The sequence below is a fragment of the Lontra canadensis genome, unplaced genomic scaffold, assembly GCF_010015895.1.
Source record: "Lontra canadensis isolate GAN:19392208 unplaced genomic scaffold, GSC_riverotter_1.0 scaffold75, whole genome shotgun sequence".
Taxonomy (NCBI): domain Eukaryota; kingdom Metazoa; phylum Chordata; class Mammalia; order Carnivora; family Mustelidae; genus Lontra; species Lontra canadensis.
This window is the reverse complement of record NW_022631069.1, coordinates 9,971,284-9,979,127: the sequence shown is the minus strand read 5'-3', so window position 1 is coordinate 9,979,127 and position 7,844 is coordinate 9,971,284.

Genomic DNA, 7,844 nt, shown 5'->3' with positions numbered 1-7,844 from the left:
TGCTGGCAGCCCAGCTCCTGTGCCAACCCTCCCCTCCCTGCCCTGTGGCTGTGTGAGGGTGTGGACAGACCTGAGAGCCTGCCTAGTGAAAAGGAATGAGTGGAGGCTGGAAAGTAGCTGGTGTGTGGCCCAACTGGTCTGTTAGCAGACGGTCTGTACCCCTTTTTTACTGATGGAGGCAGAGGAAGAAAAAACTCGTGAAGGAGAGGATGACCTGTGGCTGAGGTCCTTCCTTACAGCTCACACAGGAACACGCCAGTAGGCAGGCACACTTCGAGGAGCAGGGCTTCTAGAAAGAATGGGACACAGTCCTTGCTCTCAAAGAACTCAAGCAGTCCTTGGGAAAGGTGTGGCTTGCCTTCCTCCAGAGTGAGCTGAAAACCAGACTCCTTCCCTCCCTGGAGCAGTGGGATGGAGCTGATGCAAGCTTTGTTTAGGATGGGAAGGCTGGCTTAGACGCTGAGCCCTTGGAACAGTCCCAGATAACCTTGACTCCACCCTGGCTGTTGCCTCCGCAACCCACAGCTGATGCCCTCATCCCTGGCACTCTGACCTGCCCCATCTCCAACCTCAGCTACCCAGCTTACTACCTCAGTTAGCAAACAACCCCACAGGCCTGGTGGAGTGAGTCAGAGCCCTGGGTCCCTCACTAACCTTTAGTTCCCACACCCAGGAATTCAGGGCCCAAGAAGCAGGTCCGGTGCTTCAGGCAAGAGAGGAGGCACCGAGAGACAGACAACCAGAAGACAGACTTCCAGAAAGAAATTCTAAAGAACCAGGCAACTGTGTGGGGACCCAACGTTGGGGGCAGGTTGGGGGGAAGGGGGCTTGCCTGAGCTCAGGGACTGCTGGGAAGTTCAGTTAATCAGCCACCAAGGAGCCACTGCAATGGCGAAGCCCCTCCTGGAAATGGACACTTTCCCTGCAACTTGTCCAGCTTTTCCTTCACTGAAGCTTTCCTGGTTACCCAGCCTCCTATGAAGGCCTTCCCTCCCCTCAACCTCCCCCATACCTCCCACTGGGGGCCCGGGGCGGCCCTGGCTGCACTCCCAGGATGAGTCTGACAGGCAGAGCTGGGATGGGCCCCAGAGAAATGTGCTGCATGTCAGAGCCTGTGCCAGAATGAGGGGCCTGCACCACTCCCCCATCACCTCCCAGCATGGGGTTCCCCAAAAGCTCCTCCCAGATACACACAAAAGGGGGGGTGCAACCCTGCATTGCCTGAGGGGGGAGGTCCTGGTGGAGCTGACACCACTGCCTCTGACGTTGCCCTTTTAAGAGCCCCCCCCGGGGGGGGGGGGGGGTCGCGGGTGCTGCAGGCAGGTTCTCCTAGGAGCCGGGTGCAGTGCTGCTCCTCACAGACCTGCTGGAAAGGAGACTGGGACGCCAACCTTGCGCGGTCCCAACCTCTAGTTTCCCGGGGTCCCAGCCGCTGCCAATTTGGGGAAAGCCCCCTTTTTGGAGGAGAAGTTCCTCTCCTTCGCTGCTCTGATTGGTTGGCGGACAAGCCCTGCATTTTGGAGAGCAGTCTGGGTCACTCCACAAGACTTTGACTTCCCTCCCGATTTAAACCTGCTGTAAGAAATGGTCTGGAAAATTATTTTCATTGCGGTGTAAATTGCTAATAAGATAGTGTGATCCTTCAGGGAGACTTGTTTTTTAAACCCTGAAGAAAGGGAAGAATTTAGCCTCCCTTTAGAGTAATGTTCATCCTTACCTCCTTCCATCTTGTTCCAGAGGGAAATACATATTTATTTATTTATTTATTTATTTATTTATTTATTTATTTTTTCTTTCTTTCTTCTTCTTCTTCCTTCCTTCCTTCCTTTCTCTCTCTCTCTTTCTTCCTTTCTCCTCTGTTTCTCTCTCCCTTTCTATTCTTTCTCCAAAACCACCCCTTGTCTACTTGATCCTGGGATCTCATCACCGTTTGGTATCCCTGAGTCCCTGCTCATCAGCTAGCTCTCTCCTGAACCTCCCTCTCCTCTCCAGTCTCTCCCCTCCTCACCCTCTCCCCTCAGTACCGACCTGCTTATTTCCCCATCTTGCTGCCACCCTGCCTCTGCTGTCAAATTCAGATCCCATCTGGCTCCTTTCCCTCAAAGATAAATAAACAGCAGACACTTGTAGGCTCTGCTACCTCATCAACATTCCAGGCCCTCCTAGTCCCCACCCCCTCAGAGAGAAGGTGGAACGTTCCAGACAGAGGGAACCACATGAGGGAGCAGGAAGAAGGCCGGAACAGCTGGATTGCTGAGAACAAGGCTATGTTGAGTTGAGGGTAGAGGAGCGAGTAGGATCAGAAGACCGTACCTGCCCCTAAATGCTGGCTCCCCTGGGTTTCCTCCCTGCTCTTCCACTCACACTCTCCTACTTCACATCCCCAAACTGCCATCCCCCCACCATGCATCTCCAGCTCCACTGCCCTCAACAACAAACATGTAGACTTCCCCACCAGGATCTCAAAGTCTAACTCCCTAGCTGATCCTCTGCTCACTCCCTCCTCTGGGTGTGTAGGCATCCAGAACAAACACCTGGGTCTCCCACTGGACCACTCTGTCCTCATCCCCAGAGGCCTGCCTCACACAGTCCCAGTGAGTGTCTTGGTCACTCAGAGCTACCCCATGGGCAACCTGTTCCTCAGCTGCCACCCTGGCTCTGTGGCTCTCCTCCTGGACCTGGACGGTGGTTACAAGCGTCTCCTGTGGGTGTGGGTCCCCAAACCCTCCTTCATAGGGACTATTCACCAAGCTGGAGGAGGTTGCCTGGGTCCTACCCTCCCCCGCCCACCTGCTTCAGATAGTTCTCTCAACTTATCAAATAAAGCCCAGACTTCTCAGCTAGGACCCACATTCTTCACAATGTGGTCACAGTTCAGATTAGCAGGCTCTTCTCCTCTGCTTATCCTAACCATGAGCTCTGAGCTCCAGCCCTGCCTAACTACTCACCTCTCCCAGCACTGACCATGCCTTGAACCCCTCTGTATTTGGCCCTGCTGTTCCCTCCGCTGGGATGTTTTTTCCTCCTGCCACTCTGTGGAATTCCTCCTTCCCCACCTCTTTTCCAAAGCCATCCCTAACGCCTCCAGCCCCACACAGAAATATTAACAAATACAACTCTCCCACTGCATCTGTCTCTGTCCACATTAGACTGGTGGCTCCTTGAGGCCAGAGCTGGAGTCTTGTTCATTTGTGTACCTCTCACATGTAGCTTGGTGCCTGGAGCATGGCTAGGGCCAGACAGGCTCTCTCCTGGGCCTGCTCTGATACACTTGACAATGAACTTACTGTAGATGTTGCTTTGGGATATGCTGCTCATAGCTCAGCCCCAGGCTCCATCTCTTCCCCTCTGTGCTCAGGGCCAAAAATGATCTCAGCTGGATCTCTGATGGACTGTACATCAGCCGTATGGAATGCTAGGCCTACTGAGCCACCCCCAGCAAACAGCGTGGCACTATAGTGTGGGCTGTACCTGTTGCTAGGTTAAAGCATTCAGTGCCATCTTTTCATGAGCCTCAAAGAAAGTCTATGTAACTTGGCTGGGGCATCAGGCCTACAGCTCCTGGCTGCACCTGGCATTAAGAATATAGCTTTCTGGTTAAAGTGAATGAGTTCAGGGCTGTCCGCAGAGGAGCCCAGAGACCCAGCTGGCCTTCCAGAAGTAGCCTCAGGAATGGACAAACTCCTGGTTACTCCTCTATGCCTGCCTGACATCCATCCATCCATCCACCCATTCACTTAACCAGGATTTACTGAGCGCCTACTATGTGTCAAGTACCATGCTAAGTGCTAGTATTCAAGACACACGTGTTCTCTCTGCTCCTTTGGAGCTTGTTGCTAGTGGCAAAGACGGATGTCAACCAAATAAATTACCAAATAAATACTTTATGTAATTATAACTTGTAACATGTGCCATCAAAAAGGGGATATTTAAAGCCACCATATTCAATGGCTGGAAGGAAGCCAGGGTGCCCAGAACAGAGAGAAGGGGGCGGAGGCTGGGCCCCTCAGCTCTTTGTGGACCAATATGAGGAAGTTGGCTTTTATTCAAGTACATCCAAAAGCCCCAGTGCAAGGTTTTCAGGAAGGAAACAACATGCTCAGATTCAGACTTTGCAGTATTACTCTGCAAAAGACGCCATGAGGAGTCTGTCCATCGGATAAATCCAGCATGTGGCATATCCAATAAGAAAACTGGCCTAGGGGCACCTGGGTGGCTCAGTCGGTTAAGTGTCTGCTTTTGTTTTGGCTCAGGGTCGTGATCCCAGAGTCCTAAGATCAAGCCCAGTGTTGGGCTCCTTGCTCAGAGGGTGTCTGCTTCTCCCTCTCCCTCTGCCCCTACCCCCCATGCTTGGTCACATGATTTCTTTCTCTCTTAAATAAATAAATAAAATCAAAAAGAAGAAGAAGGAGGAGGAGGGGGTGGGGAAGAAAACTGGCCTGGACTCTTCAAACGGTCACTGTCACAAGGAAAGAGGGAAAGAAGGAAAGAAGGAAGGTAGGTAGGAAAAAAGGGAGGGAAGGAGGGAAGGAAGGACAGAGGGAGGGAAAGTAAAATGACACAACCAAATGTAATGCATAAACCTCTGGTTTGAAAGTAGCAGCTATCAAAGACCCCTGAGGGACAGCAAGGAATTTGGATGAGACTGGATATTAGGTGATACCAGGACTCCTCACTTGTGTTCCAGGTGTGGTGGCCACCCTGCGAGGGTGTGGGAGGACTCTGACGTGCAGGAGCTGCTCGCTGAGGGACAGGGGCTTGAGGTGCCATGACATTTGCTCCTCACTTTCCCTTCGTTCTCTAAAAATTGTGAGAAAAAAAAAAACATAGTGTCAACAATTAGTGAATCTAGGTGGCGGGTATCTAGGGATGCGTTGTACCATTCTGGTAATTTTTCTGAACACTTGCCATTTTCCAAAATAAAAAATTGGGAGAGAATTTTTTTTAATCTAAAAAATGTTCATTGATTTCAAAACAATGACTTGGGCTGCTGCGTGGAGGCTGGTTTGGAGGGAAAGCAACCATATGAAGAATTCAAGTATCCTCACAACTCTGACCAGGTGCCCTCAGTGCCAGGCACGGAGTCGGGGGCCCAGCAAGGACAGTGTCCTCCCTCTAGGAGCAACACCCTCAGCTGTGGAGAAGAGTTCAGGGAAACAGACTGGACACACGAGGCAAGCGTGGACAGGAGACATTCAGGTCTTGGCCTGCTCCAACTTCCGGCTCCTGGTCCCTTCCATCCTACCCCACACCACAGTCCTAGAGCTGCAGTGTCTGAAGCTCCACAGGGACAGCCTCTCCCCACCATTTCTGTGCCCTTAATAAAGCAACACTGAGCCCAGAAACAGGACCAGGCCCCAGGGGAATCAGAATCTCCCTTGCCAGAGAAAGCGCCCTGCCTGCCCAACAAAGGTCACGGGGACCCTTCCCTTCCACTGTCTCCATCCACACCCCTCCGTTCAAGCAGGTCATTTGTCCTAGAATTTAGCCCACAAGCCCATGACAGGGGTCACCTGATTCTTCCCAAATGTGGCCTTATCTGCCCCTCTGCTGTGCTGGGCCACAACACACTCACCCTGATCTTGGCTTCAGCCAAAGCGACACATCTCATTCATTCATTAAGAACATGGACTCCAGGGGCGCCTGGGTGGCTCAGTGGGTTAAAGCCTCTGCCTTCGGCTCAGGTCATGGTCCCAGGGTTCTGGGATCGAGCCCCACATCGGGCTCTCTGCTCAGCGGGGAGCCTGCTTCCTCCTCTCTCTCTGCCTGCCTCTCTGCCTACTTGTGATTTCTGTCTGTCAAATAAATAAATAAAATCTTTAAAAAAAAAAAAAAAAAAAAAAAGAACATGGACTCCAGAGCCAGACTGCCTGGGTTCATATCCCAGAGCTGCCATTTCCGAGCTGTGTCACCTTGGAGAAGACCCTTACCCAAATGAGTTTGCTTATGAATTCCTCTTGCCAGGAGTGCTGTTTCTGATTCAAGATGCAACCCACCTCCTCCAGGAAGACCTGGAGGATTTCCTCCACTCTCACTGTCCTCTCCTCTGAATCCTTTAGCCTTTTCTGTCTCAGTTGCTCCTAGAGCACTTCACCTGTGCTACCCTGTTCATCTGACAGCCAGGGCCAGACCTTATGCAAAAATGTATTCTCCATTGGGGTGGCTGGGGAGCTCAGTGGGTTAAAACCTCTGCCTTCGGCTCAGGTCATGGTCCCAGGGTCCTGGGATCGAGCCCCGAATCAGGCTCTCTGCTCTGTGGGGAGCATGCTTCCTCCTCTCTCTGCCTGCCTCTCTGCCTACTTGTGATGTCTGTCTGTCAAATGAATAAAAATAAAATCTTCAAAAAAAATGTATTCTCCATCTCCCTGGGGAGCCCTCAGAAAGCAGCCTGGGTGAGGAAGACCCAGTTGGGGGTGGGGAGCCTGGGGCTATCCCAGCAGGTCACTTTCCCTTCCCACCCTCAAAGGACATAAAACAGGAGGTTTGGCCTAGAAGAGCAGTAAATTCCTTTTGAACAGACTCCAGGATCTTGGTGCACCCTGATTTTCTCCCATGTAGGAGGGAGGTCTGAAGATGCCTTATAGTTGGAGAGTTCCATGAGGTACGTGGTCCTTCCTCTAGGTGTCAAGTAGGACACCACTAGGGCAAGCCCTAGACTGAGACATTCTGATGCACAGAAGATCTGGAAGTTTCCTTCTAGCTTTTGGGAGGTGGAAGCAGCTGAGGAAGGGACAGGGGCATGGACAAGCAGCTCTGTCCTGTGCCCCTAAGGTCAGGGCGGGGAGAAGAGGAAGGACCATTTGCCAAATGTGGAGATGAAAGAAGGGGTTCCTCGCATACCCCAACTTGTCTGCCCTTGGGGAGAAACGCCACTGACCCAGAGGAGGGCTTCCTGTTCCTGTGCCTTCCACGGCAGCCCCTGCCTCAGTGCTAGGCTCCAGAACCATGATCCACACATGATCCAGAGCCAAGGCTGCCTCTCTCTCCCAACCAGAAAGCTTATTTTGGTACAAAGGGAGAGAGATGAATAGAGAGCCTGCAGTTTCCCCATGTGCTGGCTTTGGCCTTCAGCAGAAATGAGAGTCTCATTACCCAACCCTGATTCAAAGGATAATTAACAGATGGTATAATTTCCAAGCATTCTCCGCACCACATGGCTATTAGGTGAAGAGCAAAATGCCCACGCAGCCCCTAGATCCTCCCAAACCAGAGTCAAAGCAAGTCCAGAGAGGCAAGCCCTGCAGAGACTGCTTAAGCCATCGCACTGCTCCCGGAGCTGCCCTTGGCCTTGCCCAGAGGAAGAAAGCTCATCTTCAATCAAGGCAAGAGCATTCCCATAAGGCATGGGTCCTCCTCCCACTTCCTTCTCCCCATCCTTTCCACCGCCATTGCCAGAAATGCAGTCTAACCTTAATCCCTCTAGCTGTCCCCAAGGCCCATCTCCTTTCCTTTCTCCTGGGGAAAAAGTGAAAAACCGGCATCTTTTCCTAGGCCTCACTGCGCAGTCACACTGTGAGCCTGGGGCCGGGGTCCCGGAGACAGGATTCACGCCTCCTCCAATGCAACCACAGCGCACTGTTGGAAGGGAACATCTGCTTCAGGGCTTTTCAAACTGGGTTCCTCCAGAGCATAAGCCCCATTAGGTGACCCAGGGATGTACTGGTGGGTAGAGCTGCGGGGACAGGACAAGGCCTTGACCTGCACTTCATCCCAGGAACACCACTGCTATCTGTGTTTTAGTTTGGACTTCCACTTCAAATTTCATCGGAAAAACAGATTCTCCTGCTAAATTAACTTTTGGAAACCATGCACCCTTATTCAATTCCCTCATTTTACTAAAGGGA